The sequence below is a fragment of the Piliocolobus tephrosceles genome, chromosome 19, assembly GCF_002776525.5.
Source record: "Piliocolobus tephrosceles isolate RC106 chromosome 19, ASM277652v3, whole genome shotgun sequence".
NCBI classification, from domain to species: Eukaryota; Metazoa; Chordata; class Mammalia; order Primates; family Cercopithecidae; genus Piliocolobus; species Piliocolobus tephrosceles.
Genome location: NC_045452.1, coordinates 9159826 through 9176414, shown reverse-complemented (window position 1 = coordinate 9176414; position 16589 = coordinate 9159826). Strand labels below are relative to the sequence as shown.

At 50.8% G+C, this 16589-nt stretch overlaps 1 protein-coding gene across 1 annotated transcript in view; it reads left to right on the top strand.

Moving 5' to 3' along the window:
- MN1 (MN1 proto-oncogene, transcriptional regulator) overlaps nt 1-16589 on the top strand; it is a 53254-nt gene that overhangs the window by 20172 nt on the left and 16493 nt on the right. The gene's annotated exons all lie outside the window — the stretch shown is intronic.

The following is a 16589-nucleotide window of genomic DNA, read 5'->3' as shown; positions in this document are numbered from 1 at the left end:
TGTGAGGCAGTGACAGTGAAGCAGAACCCCCTGAGTGATGAGGAGGAGCCAGCCACTAGTGTTCTGGTGACTCTACTTTTAAACATCTGGCTCTCTGGGGTAGGGGAGAGAAAAATAAATGCTCTGATGTGCAGCATCTGCTGATACCCATGGTGTAAATACTCCCCAATTTCAAGCCACCAAAGTGATGTCAGCCGTCAGCTGGATTGCAGAATTCCTGAATATTTAACAATGGGCTCCGGCACCCTGGAGCCAGCTGTGTCAAGCTCTGCAGGAAGTGGGTTGGGCAAGGGGACTGTGAGGGCAGGTCCTGAGGCAGGACAGAGCGGGCCTATTTTAGGAACAATGCGTTGCTGGTGAGAGGGGAGAGACAGTTCAGGCAGGCAGGGGCCCAACTGCTCAGGGCTTGTAGGCACGGTCAGATCAGCAGTTTAGATTCCACTCTAAAGCGTGGCCGGGAGCCAGGGGAGGGTGTGGAGCACAGACAGGCTGGGATCTGACAGCTCACTAACGGTGCTTCATCTGAGCCTAAGGTATCTGAGATAATGTGTGTTTCCTTTCTCTATGTTCTGGCCCTTTCTGAGACAGCAGAAACTTTTCTTTTGCTTTGGAACCCCCGGGCCATAGGTTAGGGCGAGTTAGGCTGTCCCCTAGGACAGGGTGCTGGGGTCCTAAGGTAAAGGTTCAGCTTACCACAGGTGGGAGGGCATGGGGCATGTCAGTGGCTCCCTGAGCTGGGCAGGCCACAGTTTATGTCCTGTTCCAGGGAGACTCTGTTTCCTCCTTTCCCCAGGCATTGTTCTCCAGGCTTTCATAGGCCACTCCGACAGGAAGGCACAGGCCCAGCTGGGGCCAGCCCGAGGAGGTGTGGAGGCCTGGGCCCCTGGGTGACCCAGGCCTGGTGTTCACTTTCTGGAAGCTTTTCTTTTGCATTCCTCCCCAACTCCCTGAGTGGCAAAGGAATCCTAACAGGCTACAGTTATTAAACTCCCATCATGCCAAGCCCCATTTTACAGATGAGAAAACTGAGTCCAGAGAGGCCAGGTGACCTGCCCAGGGGTGCAGTGTGGATTCATATCCAGGCCTTTCTGAGCTTGTGCTCAGAACCACTTATGGGCACAGAGATGAGGAGCTGTATTTCCTACCAACAGATGCTAGAGATAAAAACCAACTCTGGGCCTTGCCTCCTCACGGCTGTCACCAGGTCATGCCATTGGCTGTTTAGGTCTTCCCCATTTGTTCCCCACAGGTGACGGGACAGTGGTTAGAACCCCTAGCCTGGGGGCTGGGAGGTGACGTGATGTGATGGGGGCAAGACTGTGCTGCCTGGCTGATCCTCAGTCTGCTGTCTATCCAGTGGCTCAATTCTGGCATCTCCTAGGACCCCAGTGAGGAGGAAACGCCTGCCGGTGTAGCTGGTACCTGCTGAGTGCCAGGGAGCACAGGAGCATTGTTGCAGGAGTGCATCCTATCCTGGTCCCAGGCCTGGGGGGTGAGGGCCCCATCCAGAGATAGCATTCATCATGGTCACCCCGGCACCTGCTGCCTTTGGCCCCTGAGGTGTAGGAGGGCTGATGGGGATTTCCTGCAGAGGGGCCAGGCTGGGGCTGGTTCACCGTCAGGCATCTTCAGCCCTGTCTCTGAAGGGGTGGGCAGGGAAGGAAGGGAGCCCTCTGTATGGGAATTCCTTGTTCCAGCCCCACCCACCTCCTTTCTTCCTTCCCCACCCTCAAGAACACTGGTCTTAGTCAGCTTCGCTTCTCCTTTCGTAGGTTGCATTTGCCTGGGCCACTGTGGTCTGGGCCTCAGCCACTGTCCCACCCAAGTGAGGCTTGTTACAGACGTCAGGGCCCACCTGACTGGTGGGCTACACGAGGATGCTCACATTTCCTCCATTAGTCACCTGACGGCTAGGCATTGGAGTCAGATTTTATGTCCCAGACCTGGGGGAGGAAGACAGTGCAGGAAGCCAGGCCTGTGGCCTTCCACTGGACTGATCTCCTCACTGCCCCAGGCCTCAGTTTCCTCATCTGCCTTTTGGGTTAAGCGGGGTCGTGGTGAGGATTAAGACAGATAATGAAAAGCACTCCGCCCCGCGTCTGGCACATCGCAGACGCCACTAAGCCTTGGCATAAATACAGATGCTTCTGCTCCTGCACAGGAGGCAGCGGGAACCTGTAAGGGGAGGGGATGACACGTGCATGAAGTGGAGAGGAGTGGGCGTCCGCCTGTAGGATGGCTCATTCTCCAGTGGGCAGTGAGAGATTTGCCTGCAGAATTTAGGAGGGTGGTCTTGGGTGCCGTTCAGGAAAGAGAAAGTGGCCGCGGCAGCTGGCAGAAATTCCCTCAACGGCTAGATGTGTTACAACGCCAACCAGTGAGAAAATGGATCTGAGACCAAAATTGTGCATTTTCTGGAACTCCTTAGAGTTTTAAATACCCTGGCCCCATATACCCACTTCTTAGATTCCCTGTTTGTGTAGGGCTTGAAAAATCAGTCCCTCGTTAGTGTTGGGAAACTTGCCTCAAAATCACGGCAACAATGCTAATAATATTTAAGAGCACATTAATCACACCTTCTACTCTGCATATATATGGTGACGAGTTCTCCACGGGCAGTTACCAGACAAACCATGTGTAGCCCTTAAAAGTTGCCTGGTGGGTAGGAATCCCTGGTAGCTGTTCCCACTGCTTTGTCATCAGCCTGGGTCACTGACTCAGGATAAAAAAAATGTACCCTGTAGGATTTTTCTTTTCTTTCTTTTTTTTCTGGAGATTCAGTCTCACTCGTGTTGCCCAGGCTGGAGTGCAGTGGTGCGATCTTGGCTCATTGCATCCTCCGCCTTCTGGGTTCAAGCAGTTCTCTTGCCTTAGCCTCCCTGGTAGCTAGGATTACAGGCATGCGCCACCACGCCGGGCTAATTTTTTTTTTTTTTGTGGGCGTGTATTTTTAGTAGAGACGGGGGTTCACCATGTTGGCCAGGCTGGTCTCAAACTCCTGACCTCAAGTGATCTGCCCGCCTTGGCCTCCCAAAGTGCTGGGATTACAGACATGAACCACAGCACCAGGCTGGACTTTTATTTTCTGTCTCTTTCTCTCTGGTTTTTTTTTTTTTTTTTTTTTTTTTGAGGTCTAGCTCTGTCACTTAGGCTGGAGTGCAGTGGCACCATCATAGCTCACTGCAGCCTCCAACTCCTGGGCTCAAGAGATCCTCCCATCTCAGCCTCCAGAGTATCTAGGACTACAGGTGTGCAATACCACACCTGGCTAATGTTTTATGTTTTCATAGAGACGGGGTCTTGCTATGTTGCCCAGGCTGCTCTTGAACTCCTGGTCTCAAACGATCCTCCCTCCTTGGCCTCCCAAAGTGCTGGGATTACAGGCGTGAGCCGCTGTGCCCAGCCAGAACTTTTCTTCTTGCTTGTGTTTCTCTCCCAATCCATGCTATGGTGAACAAGCCCATTTGACTGGAGGTTTCATCTCGATTTTGCTTTTGGAAGAAATCTCTTGTGATTGTCTGCCTCAAGCGTTCATTTACGGTTTAATCAAACAAAGGTGGGGTGGTAAAGGGATTGCAGGGAGCAAAATCCTATTTGTAGAGAGTGTGTGTGGGGGAATACTCATGCCTTCCCTTGCGTTTTAAAGACCAAGGCAAAAACTTTTTGCATGCCAGTTCCTGGGGGACAGAAAAATCTCTCAGGCTGCGGTTCCCCAGGTGTTTGCTCTGTCTCCCTTTCCCTCACCGCTCCCCCTCCTCTCCTTTTTCTTCTTTCCCTTTCATTCCTGGAACAATCGTCCTGACCAGTTCCTTTGGACTCTTCCACATTCTTTGCCAAAAACAAAAACCATTCTTAACCCCAGATGACCAGGCCTGCAGTCGTTTTGTCTGGTATGTGGCGTCCGCCCGAGTTGGGGCGGGTGACGGGGGGCATGTATGCTTCCAATTTATATTCCAGCATGCCAGCTTCAAGGCAAGATGGGGCTGGGGGAGGAAAAGAAACCTCAAAAAGTGGGGAGGCCAGAACCACTGCATTTCAAGAGAGGAGAAAGAGGGAGAGGGTGGGGGAAACACAGCCAAGCCGAGGTGACCGGCAGATTCTAGGTCAGGCCAGGCCCGCCTTTTCAGAGCCCACCCCCAACCTCCACCCTTCTTAGCCCTGTGGTAGACTTTGGATTGTACTCTGTATTCTATTTGATTATTATTATTTTTTAATGAGGTCAGACTGAAAATCCATCTGCCTGGGCCTGCCTGCCTAGGTTGGAAGGCAATTAAACTGGAGACTAACCTCTTAATTAGGGTTTCCCTGTGTAAATCTCATTTGATAAATTCCTTATCAGCCTTGGCTTTAACTACAGCGCGTCCTCGAGACGGGATTGAACTCCCCCTGGGACCTCTCAGTGAATCCCTCCAGAGAGACTGCCCCACTGCAAACTCTTCCAGCCGGAGCCTCCCCTAGGAAGAGTCAGGAGAGAGGCCCCTTTCAGGGTTAATTAATCAGAAAATGTAGTGGTGCCCGGTGATTCCGGAGAACTTGTCTGCCACCTTTGAATTCCCCCGTCTCCCCTTCTGCCTCCTTCTAAGTCTTAAACAATTTTTTTTTTTTTGGGTGAACTGAACTCTGCTAAAGGAAATCTGCAGCCCCTACTCCTTCCTCGTGGCTCCCCCTCCCTTCTGCCCAACTTGTTTGTGTGGATGGTTAGATTTTTTTTTCCTTCCCTTTTTTAAATGCAAGTGCGGCTGGGAGTAGAAATGTCAGGGGTCAGGCTTCAGGCAGCAGGGAGCAGAGGGGCAGCCTCAGCTGCTGTCGGTGCCATTCGGGGAGAGAGCAGAGCTGAGCTTAACCCTTTGGGGCCCAGGCCCTGCCTGTGGGTTCAGGGATACTGGGCACTTCTTTCCCCTCTCTTCACTAGAGTTGGAGGGGACTCTGGCACCTGGACTCCTTTTTCAGGATTTTAAGCTACAAATCACATCTGGGGTGGGACAGGGCAGTCATGGTGGCATCACCTAGGAAAGTGCAAAGTGGGGCTTTTGGTTCCATCAGCACATCCTGAGCACCTGTGGTGTGTTCCGGACCAGGAGCAAGATGCCACCCATATGGATGTGGTCGCACAGGACAGGCTGGGCCATGGCCGTATGCACTGCTGTAACCTTGTCAGCATCCCAGGAGATAGCCCCATTTACAGACGGGAAAAATGAGGCCTAGAAGGGGTGGTGATGTGCTCAGTTCCCCAGCTGCTAATAGGTTGCAGTGGATGCAAGGCCATCTCTCCCAGTTCTGAACCCTCGATTCCTGCATACCAAGAACCCCCTGCCACTCCCACTCTCTGGAGTCCGATCAGAGGAGAAGTCTGACTCATGTATGGTGTTTGGATTCCTTCCATCATTCTGTAGCCATTGAAAGGGCGGGGGGCCAATTTGGAGGGTAGAGCATGTGCCATGTCACCCACAGCATCCTCCAGCCGCTGTGAAGCAGCTACCGCTGTGGACCCATTTTACAGATGAGGAGGGCGAGGCACAGAGAAAGAAGGGACCTGCCTGAGAGCACAGACGACATGTGGCAAAACCTGATCTATTCCCCATTATTTCTGCCCACCGGGCCTGGCTGCTCCTCAGCATGAGACATCACCAGTCCCTGGAAGCAGGAACAAGAACACAGAACTGGTGCCTTCCAGCCATGGGGTCCCCATCACCTGTGGAGTTGCTCAGGGAGCTATGCAAGCTGGATGGTCTGTGATACAGGGCTCGGGAGGGGGGGGCGGTGCAGCTGGCTTGGGTATTGTCAGGGTGACGGGGTCTAGTCTGCCAGCGGCTTAGGTTGGTACCTGGCAGAGCTGCCCCTGGCACACAGGGCTCTTGTGGAATTGTCACGACTGTTGTTATGTCTGAGCCTCAGTTTCCTCATCTGTGAAATGAGGACGATGGCAGTGTCAACCCCCTGGGGTTCTGCAGGCATGAAACCCGTTCATGCACAGAAAGGCTCACCAGCAACGACCTGTACCTGGTAAGCTTCAGTGCACATTAATTGGCATTATCATTTATTACTAATTTTGGAGGAAAAAATGTAGGTACCAACCAAGTCTCTGAGGGAAGAAGTCCCATGTGATAATCAACACCTCCGTGGATAGCCAGGAGCGTGGGGGTTCCCAGTGGGAGCTGAAAGCAGGAGGTCCTGCCCTAGTCTGACCCGTGGGGTGGACCTCCGACCTGGGGCTGTGTGGCCCTGGGGAAGTTGCTTCAACTCTCTGTGCTCCTGCTGGTGGGGAGGAAATGCCAGCTTCTTTGGTTGGTGGTGGGATGAGCCTGGACCTCAAGTCTTCAGGGCGAGGGGAGGGAGATTTGCTTCATGGCTCTGCCTTTAATTGGTCAGTGGCCTTAGAATCTATCTTGCTGGCCAGGCCTCTGTTGCCCCGTCTGGAATATCCCCATTCACGATGGTGAAGTGTAGAGGAAGCGATACGCCCAGATGTGTTTTGCAGCCTCCCAGAGAGCTCTTTAGACTTCAGGGACTATTATTAGAATAGTAGAAAGTGGGATCATTTCTCTGCAGAGTTGGGGGGAATCTGGGCACACGGGAGGTGAAGCATTTGGCAGCTGCAGGTTTGTGCAGGGGTCCATTTGCTCTGTGTCTGCCCCTGAGCCCCTACCACTGAGAGGGCACCGTGGGGGTGGTGAAAGATACTCATGTACATCAAAGGATCAAGGCCGGGTGCGGTGGCTCATGCCTGTAATCCCAACACTTTGGGAGGCAAAGCAGGTAGATCACCCGAGGTCAGGAGTTCGAGACCAGCCTGGTCAACATGGTGAAACTCAGTCTCTACTAAAAATACAAAAATTAGCTGGACATGTTGGCGTGTGTCTGTGCCTCAGTAGTCGGGAGGCTGAGGCAGGAGAACTGCTTGAATCTTGGAGGCAGAGGTTGCAGTGAGCCGAGATCATGCCACTGCACTCCAGCCTGGGCAACAGAGTGAGACTCTATCATAAATAAATAAATACATAAATAAATAAATAAACCAATTTGATGTTTAGGGACCAGGATTTGGGTCCTAGTGTCCTCTCTTGTTGTATGGCTTTGAGTGAGTCACAATGCTACACTATTGTCTCAGTTTCCTTGGCTATGAAATGGGCGTAGTGAGGTGGTGAGGACTAAGTGCAGCGAGCATGTGAGGCCCCAGCCTGGGCTCTGCACCGTGCACTCCCACGACGTGGGCCTAGCTGAGCCTGAAAGGTTTGGAGTCGCCTGAAGCAGAGCTTGAATTCTTCCTTTGCTGGCCTGCGGCCTCCCTCTCTCCCTCGCTCTGAAACCAAAGCCCAGCATCTGCTTCCCCAGGAGCTGTTTAATATTCTGCCGTGGTAAAATGAACTCATTGGAGCCACCCGAAAACAGCTGAATGAACCCCCTGGCGCCTGGTGGCCTTTCAGAGTGGCTCCAGACCCCCCTTGGGCCTCGGGGAGGCTGGCAACGGCAGCAGCTGTGGGAGAGGGGCCCCCTTTTCTTCTTGGTGTCTCAGGGGAGCCTCTGACCTGCAAATGGGGCTCCTCAGGGGCTGGGTAGGGGACTGGAGTCTGGGGAGGGGCGGCCTGGGCTTCCCGGCCTGTTCGGGGCCTTGGTTGTGTGTCTTGGCTCAGAGGTTCTGTGTGTGGGGCCTCCTTGGGGAGGCTGACAAAGCTAGGCCTTCCCCAAATTTTTCTCCTGATTCTCCCCCATCCCAGCCTCAAACTAGGCCTAGTGCAGGCACTAGACTGCCAGCCCCCAGCTGCCAGCCACACTCCTTGATGATGATGATAATGATGATGACGATGGCGATAGTGACAGCAGCATCCATGGAGCAATTGCGAAGTACCAAACCCTGATGAGTGTGTTGTCTTGCTAGCTTAGTGGCTGCTGGAAACCACTGGGAACAGTTTACTATTCTTATTCCTATTTGACAGGTGAGGAAACTGAGGCCCAAAGGGGAGCAGCTGCGTGAGAGATCATGGAGCTAGGAAGTAGCCTAGCAGAGCTTCACCCGGGCTCTCGCCAGCACACCGCTGTCCTGGTGTCCCACAGACGTCTGCACCTGCGGGTTGTCTTAGGGTTGGTTAAGGGATGCCAAGCCGTGGAGCACTGCCCACAGGCATACAGTTGGCACTAATTAAATGCTAGCCTCTATCATGACTTGATGACTGTACTTTGTCACACCTGTTGCCTGTGAAGTCCAAATTTCATGACCGTCTCCCTTCTCCCCACACCCTAACTGCTCTATTTCCACCCCAACTCCCTCGAAAGGCAAATGGTAACAAAGTGCTTCCAGGTAGAAGCCGGATTAATTTCATGTAATTATCCCTGATAAAATTAATATTACTTGCAATTAGTCTTGGGCAATTTCTCTGCTGAGACACAGAGAGGCAGTGGGGTGAAAAAGGACTGAGTTGGCCCAGCTCCTGCTGGGCTGGGTGCTGAGTCTGTTGACGGCTGTGTGTGCTCTGCCAGAGAATGCCCTGTCGCCAGGACTTAAGCCCACAGCAGCGATTTCTCCCCAAGACGGAGAGCACTAGGGAGGGCCGGGCAGGAGGACACACACAACAGCCCCTTTCCTCCATCCTTATTTTATATCTGAGAAGCCTCAGCAAGTAGTACTGGGATTGATTTTTCCAGCAGGTGTGGCCTGACATGTGTCGGGTCCAACAACCTCTCTGGAAGATACCAATAACTGATATCCGGCGGTGGAACTCAAGGTGTAGGATTTCTTCCCCAGGAGTTCAAGCCCCAGCAACAACACTTTCCACCAGCTGTGGGACCTTGGGCAAATTATCTCCTTTCTCTGAGCCTCAGTTTTTCCAATCTTTAAAATGGGCATAACTTTGACCATGGAATGAGTTAACACAGGAGTTGGCAAACTTTTTCTGTAAAGGGTCAGACAGTAAATATTTTGGACTCTGCATGCCACAAAGTCTCTACTTAACTACCTAGCCCTTTCCTTGTCATGCAAAAGCAGTCACAGACATGTGCCAATGGATGGGTGTGGCTGTGTTCTGATAAAACTTTATTTATGGACACTGAGGTTTGGATTTCATATAATTTTCATTTGTTATGAGGTATCTTCTTTTGACTTTTTTTCAGCCATTAAAAAATGAAAAAAGGCCAGGTGTGGCAGCTCATGCTTATAATCCTAGCATTTGGGGAGGCTGAGGTAGGAGGATTGCCTGAGGACAGGAGTTTGTGACCAAGCTGGGCAACATAGTGAGAACCCCTACCAACCTCTGTAAAAAATTAGCCAAGCATGGTGGCATGTGCCTGTAGTCCCAGCTACTTGGAAGACTGAGGTGGGAGGATTGCTTGAGCCCAGGAGACAGAGGTTGCAGTGAGCTACGATCATGCCACTGCCTTCCAACCTGGATGACAGAGTGAGACCCAATCTCTAAAAAAAAAAAAAAAAAAAAAAAAACCCACCAAAACATTCTTAGCTCATGGGGTTGTAGAGTTTTTTTGTTTTTGTTTTTGTTTTGTTTTTTAACCCTCCAAGACCCAAAAGTCAGATGGGGGCCAGATTTGGCCACTGGGCTGTAGTTTGCCACCCCCAAGTTGACAGACGAAATGTACTTAATGCAGTGCTCAGCACAGGCAAACTGCCAAATAAATGGACACGACGACTATTATTTTCTGGACTCAAAATACCTTTTATGGGCATATTTAAGAGTAAGTTAAAAACAGGGACTGGATGTGGTGGCTCATACTATATTCCCAGCACTTTGGGAGGCTGAGGTGGGAAGAATTGCTTGAGGCCAGAAGTTCAAGACCAGCCTAGGCAACATAGCCAGACCCCATCTCTACTTAAAAAAAAAAAAAAAAAAAAAGTAACGGGGCATGATGGCTCATGCCTATAGTCTCAGCTACTGGGAAGGTTGAGGTGGGGGATTGCTTGGGTCTGGGAGGTTGAAACTAGAGTAAGCGGTGATTGCGCCAGTACTCTCCAGCCAGGGTGACAAGGTAAGACCCTGTCTCTAAAAATAAAATAAAATAAAATAAAATAAAATAAAATAAAATAACCAGGTTTGTACTGTGAAGTTCAGGTGATAATCATTTCTTTTTCACTTTATGCTTGTATGTTTAAACTTTTCGTATGTTCTTTGATCAAGGCAGGACTATTACTTCCATTGCAGGGAGACTGAGGCCCAGAGAGGGAAAGTGCTTTGTCCAAAGTCACACAGCTGGGACAAGGCAGAGGTGGATCCTGAATCCACATGATTCTGTGCCTGGGAGGGCCCCAGAGTCTTCTCCAGAAATTTGTATGTTGGAAAATGCACTGGACTGGGAGCCACGTCAATCCTGTCTTCCCTGAGCCTCAGTTTTTCAACCTGGAAATGACTGCTTTTCAAACCCCCAACTGTCTATGGACTGTGACTCTGGGGTGACAAGAATCTCTCTCCGTCATCCTTTCAGTGGTTCTAAAATCCAGGTTACACCTGACCAGCATTTGCACTGCCTCGTGGCTAAGGCTTGTGGGAGCTATCTGCTCTACTGGCCAGAAAGGATTTGGGAGGGAAGGTTGTAAGATGAAGCTTGGACTGTGTTCTCTAGGTTAGGATGAGGACTGTGAAATTGTGCGTGGTCAGTGCTGGATGCTCCTGGATCCAGCATCCTGGATGCTCATTGTCAATATTGGATTATGATTGCCAATTAGTGACTATGTGGCCTTGGACGAGTCTCTCTGAGCCATTAACTCTCCTTTTCCTCATGATCTGGGGGATAGTAATGCATACATTATAGATTGACATGAGAATAAAGGAAGGTACCAGTGAAAACTGAGACTTGGGGCTGGCCCCATAGCAGATGATTAAAAAAAAATTGGCATCCTTGCCGGGCGCGGTGGCTCACACCTATAATCCCAGCACTTTGGGAGGCTGAGGCTGGCAGATCACAAGGTCAGGAGATTGAGACCATCCTGGTGAACGTGGTGACACCCTGTCTCTACTAAAAATACAAAAAAAAAAAAATTAGCTGGGTGTGGTGGTGGGTGCGTGTAGTCCCAGCTACTCGGGAGGCTGAGGCAAGGAGAAAGGCGTGAACCCGGGAGGCGGAGCTTGCAGTGAGCCGAGATTGCGCCACTGCACTCCAGCCTGGGTTACAGAGTGAGACTCCATCTCAAAAAAAAAAAAAAAAAAATGGCTTGGCATCCTTGATATTATTGCTTTGTTATTATCATCATTCTACTTCATTCTCAGCCACTGCATTTCCAAGCCTCATTTCTGAGGATTGCGAATTTCCACCATCTAGAGCTTTAATTGGGGAGGCATGCTGGGGGAGAACAGGAGGCTGGGGGTGTGAATTTTAATCCTGTCCTGGCCTTGACTCATCATCTGACCTCAGGCAATTCACTTTATTTCACTGGGCTTCAGTGTCTCCCTCTTTGTGACTGCAGTAGGTCAGATTACAGATTCAATATCAAGTGCTAATCTGGATTAGTTTTGGCGACCTGCAGCATTGTGTCAAGAAAGACTCTGAAGCCGTGTCCGGGTTCCCTAGGAGGGAGTGTTGCAGCTGATTAGCAATGTCTGCCATGGACTTAAGGTGAAATACGCTTTGGTGGGAGCCTCAGGTGGTTGATAATCCTAGAAAAGATGACCAGCTCCTTTCAGCCCTGAATTTACATCAGTCTATGGAACCTGCCTACTTGAAACTGATGGGGCCTTTGCCTTTTGTAAGAAAATTAGTTGTCATGGCAGCCACTGATGCAGACTGGGAGAGAGTTTGTAGATTATTTTTCTAGATCAGTATTGTCCCACAGAACTTTCTGGAAGGATGGGAATGTCCTCCATCAGCCCTGTCCTGTACAGTATCCACTGACCACACACAGCTGTCAAACATTTGAAATATTGCTAGTCATGAATGAGGAATTTATTTTTAATTAATTAATTAATTGTTTTTAGAGACAGAGTCACACCGTGTGGCCCAGGCTGGAGTGCAGTGGCGTGAGCATAGCCTACTGCAGCCTCCAACTCCTGGGCTCAAGTGATCCTCCTGCCTTGGCTTCCCAAAGTGCTGGGATTACAGGCGTGCACCACCATGCCTGGCCAGTTTTCAGATTTTATTAAAAAAATGTGAAAGCCGCGCATGCCTAGTGGCTACCATGTTGGACAACCCAACTCTAGACTCATAGAACTCCTGAGCTTGTAGGAACTCCCAAGGCATCTACTTGTTATACCCCAATGTGCATAAAGTCTGGGTGGGTCTTTGGGTGAAAGCCTGTTTCTTGGCAACCGACACCAAGCAGCGCTCTCTGTAGCTCCACCCACAGGCAGCTGGAAACCACCTCTGCAGGAGTTTTGCTCAGGTGGGTGAGCTCTGCATACGAGGGTAAACGCTTTTCTCTTTTGCATTGCATGCCTCCTTGGGGGCCTGGTTCTCCATGGCTCAGACCCTGTGAGTGGGTGAGACCTGGCCTGAATCAGACCCACTCCCTAACCCCTGGCTGAGTATGCCCATCTCTTACTCCCTGTGGCAATCCAGGAAACAGGAAGGCATTTCCAGATGCAGAGTCGGCGGGCCAAAGGGGAAGGCAGGATGATGGGTGTTTGGAAGAGTGGGAGACGTGTTTTATTTTTCCCTTCCCTCTTTCTCTCCCTTCTTGCCTCCTCCTCTCATTGTCTCTCTCTCTTTCTGGTGTGGGGAAAAAGTAGAAGACGCTTTGGAAACTGATGTGGCTTCATCCTGAGTTGGCAGCTCCCTCGCTGTGTGGTGTTGGGCAAGTCACCCCACGTCTCTGAACCTGTTTCTGCATCCTTTAAAAAGGAATAACAGCCCCTGCCTTTGAAGGGAGGACCTGATGAAGTAATATACATGAAATGCTTAGAATAGTGCCTGGCATGTGGTTCTCTTCCCTGGGAAAAAATTAGCCTCCAATGTGCTGGTACTGTCTCTCTCTCTCTGTCTCTCTTTTTCCTTTCTGCCAAACCCCCCCAAACCCTCAACCAACACCTCCACCTGCCCCACCCTTCCTGCCCAGAGATGATGTTGGAGCGGTGGAGGGTAATTTCACCCATTTCCATGCTTGGAATTGACTTAAAACTCATCTCAGAGATTATCCCTGTAGGTCCAGTCTCAGGGCTAGGTGGCATGTTGGTTGGGAGAGTGGCCTTTCTGGGTGATCACCCTGGGCAGGGGGAAATTGCTGGCCCTTGTCAGCTCATGCCAGGGGATTCCTGCGTTTCTGTCTTTATTACAGGCACCTCCATTTTGGGGTTTTTGCACATACCAGCAGGGTCTAAAATAAACAAGAAGTCGGCCGGGCGCAGTGACTCAAGCCTGTAATCCCAGCACTTTGGGAGGCCAAGATGGGCGGATCATGAGGTCAGGAGATCGAGACCATCCTGGCTAACACGGTGAAATCCCGTCTCTACTAAAAAAATACAAAAAACTAGCCGGGCAAGGTGGCAGGCGCCTGTAGTCCCAGCTACTCGGGAGGCTGAGGCAGGAGAATGGCGTAAACCCGGGAGGCGGAGCTTGCAGTGAGCTGAAATCCGGCCACTGCACTCCAGCCTGGGCGACAGAGCGAGACTCTGTCTCAAAAAAATAAAAAATAAATAAATAAAATAAAATAAACAAGAAGTCTAACCTTCAAACTTTGAAGGAAGTCTGTTGGCTGGGTTGGGGTTGTGGGAAGTGAGTAGATATCATTCCTCAATCTCTAGGTGGTTTGTGAGAGAGTGTTGCCCCCTCAGTAAATGTGGCAAGCCTTCCAATGAAGTCTTGTATTACTGGCACCCAGGAAGCCTTGACAAGCTCCTTTTCAGGTCTGTCTGGAGGCTCGGGTGATGTGGTTTGAGTGTTTCTCATTTTAGGGACTCTTTAGGGCTTGTTCCTGTTCCCAGGAATTGATGTAGTCAGCACACTGAGGGCCTACTATATGCCAGGTGCTACGGTCAGAGTGGGAAGTAAATAGGTGATACAAGGCCCCCAGTTTCATGGAACTCATACTGTTGGGGTCGTGGCAAAGAGCAGGACAAACAGGAAAAGTTTAGCACAATTAGAGTTGGCATGAAGTGTCACAGTCTGAGGGGCACTGGAGCCCACTCAGGGACTTGAAGAGACCTCCTTGATGAAGGAAGATGGAGAATAGTTAGCCAGGTGAAGACAGAAAGGAAAGTGGTGGTCCAGGAAGAGGGCAGAGATGACAGGAATAGTGGTGTCGCCCCTCGGTGATGGCGTACCACAAACTCCATGGTTAAACCTTCGGGACGAGGAGGGAATCTAGTGCTGGGTTTGGCAGTAGGACCAAAATCCTCTGATCTAGTCACACGTCTGCCCTTGACTCACCACTCTAGGGCCTTGGTTTCCCTAATAAATATCATCTGCCAGCCCAGTCTTCCTAGGTCTGGTTCTGCCATCCTCAGAAGACCACAGGGACAAGGGGCTGTGACTTCTGCCCTTGGAGGAAGAGGCACTGGGTCTTAATCCTGACTCTCTATACCAGAGACAAAGGCCAAATCCGCAAAATCCTGAGAGGTGGGGTATAGGTGTTGCAAAATTTGTCTTGTCTATAGAAAATTTGACAGAAGGTGAGGCCAGGGTTGACTTAGTCGCTTACCCTGCTCCCCTGCACCCGCCTCTTCCCACACTTCCTGCTGGAAGGAGTGTGGCGGCCCCCACCTTCCCCTAGAGACCACACGCCACCTTTCCAGGTCAACGCCAGAGACGACAGTGGGTGTTGCAGGCCCAGCGAGAGCATGGAGAGCCAAGCCAGTCAGCATCGCTCAATCCTCTCTCCTACCCCCAAGGTAAAGACCAGCGAATATTTTCCAGCAGTCCACAGGATAATTTGGGATGGGGACCACCCACTTGGCTGGCATCTTTAGGTCATGGAGTTCTGGTCCTGGCAGCTGACACTCCTGTGACTTTCAAAGGGGAGATCAGTTCAGAGAAGGCAAGTGATGCGCCTGAAATCACACAGCCAGCTTCCGGCAGAGCCCAGCTTTGGCTTCCTGAGTTGGGGAGGAGAGCCCAGTCCAGAGGGAAAGCAAGTTGGGGGTTGTTTGCGGCAGGCGCGCTTCTTCCTGGAAAGCCAAAGGCTGGATCTGCCAGAACCCTAGGGTGGTCGCCACTGAAGATAGGTGTGCCTGGCACAGGCACCCCGGGGGCTTTGTTCCCCGTTGTTTTAATGGAAATAATTAACCAGCTCCTTCTAAGCCCAGACCACCTCCTGCTGCTCCGCCTGTCTCTCTCCACCCCCTGCACCAGGCACACACCAGGGAGTGGGTAAGAAGACACAGCCTCTGGACTCACAAAGACCGGGGTTCGAGTCCAGGCTCAGCCATTTTTGCTGCGTGGCCTTGGTTCTCACACGGCTGTGGAGAGAATCTGGGCCAGCCCCAGCTCAGTGCTCCACCCACTACCCACTCAGTTCCTGCTTGCCTGGCCAGTCACTGTCCGCTTTGCCCATCACTCTGTCCTTTTGGAGTTGAAGCTGAGTTGCTCTTTGCTGGGCAGGCAATACAGCCCACATGGGGGTCCTCAGAGGCCTTGCAGGGGTAAGTGCTGGGAGCCCCCGCTCGAGTCTCCCTCCTGCCTGACGTGGCTGACTCACTTGGCCTCGGAAAACCCACCTTTCTCCTTTTTTATGGATGTGTTCTGGAATGATTTTTTTTTTTTTTTTTTTTTTAACAGCAACCCTCTGCTCCTAATAATATTCTATTGATTTTTAAGTAGAAAGAGAGGTTTCTGCTGTAGCCCAAGAAGGAAGCTGAGGGCCATAGCAAATGACGAGGACATTTCTGACTCCCTAAAAGTGACAGCATGAATCTTCATAGATCAGGAGCATGGACTGAGCACCCACTGGGTGCCTGGCTTGCAACCTCCTCTTATGCGAACTTGGACGAGTGACATCACGTCTCTGGGCCTCAGGTTCAAGGGTCAGCATACCTTCTCTGCAAAGAGCCCTATCTCTAGCAAATATTTTAGGTTTGTGGGTTACACACGGTGATGGTTAATTTTATGTGTTACCTTGACGGGGTCATGAGGTGCCCAGATATTTGGTTAACCATTTCTCTGGAGAGCTCTGCCCCAGTGCTTACAATCTGATGCACCTCTAGGAAAACAGCCATGAACAAAATGTAAACAAATGAGCAGGGCTGTATTCTGATAAAACTTTATTTACAAAAACAAGGAGTGGGCCAGTTTTGATTTGTGGGGTGTAGTGGGTTGACCCTAGCAGGGTCTTTATCTGAGAAATGGGACTAGGAGAATAGATGCTTCCTCCAAGGTTACGTGAGGAATTACTGAATTTGAAAGAATGAACATGTGATAGGTACTAGCTGTAATTATGTTATTGTTAATATTATCATATGTCATTCTCCTGGCAGCCCTGCCCAGTAGGTCTAAGATCTCATTTCACAGATGGGAAAACCAAGACACAGACAGATTAAGTGACTTGCCCTCAACCCTTCTGCTCACTGTTGGATGACCTGGCACAGGTCCCCATTTCTCTCAGGCTTCCGATTCCCTACCTGTAGCCTCAGAGAGGACTTGGTGATGTAATGCACAGGGCATGATGATCACATCCATTGTGCAGAGGGGAAGCGGAGGCACAGGGAGGTGGAGTCCTTTGTAGAGGT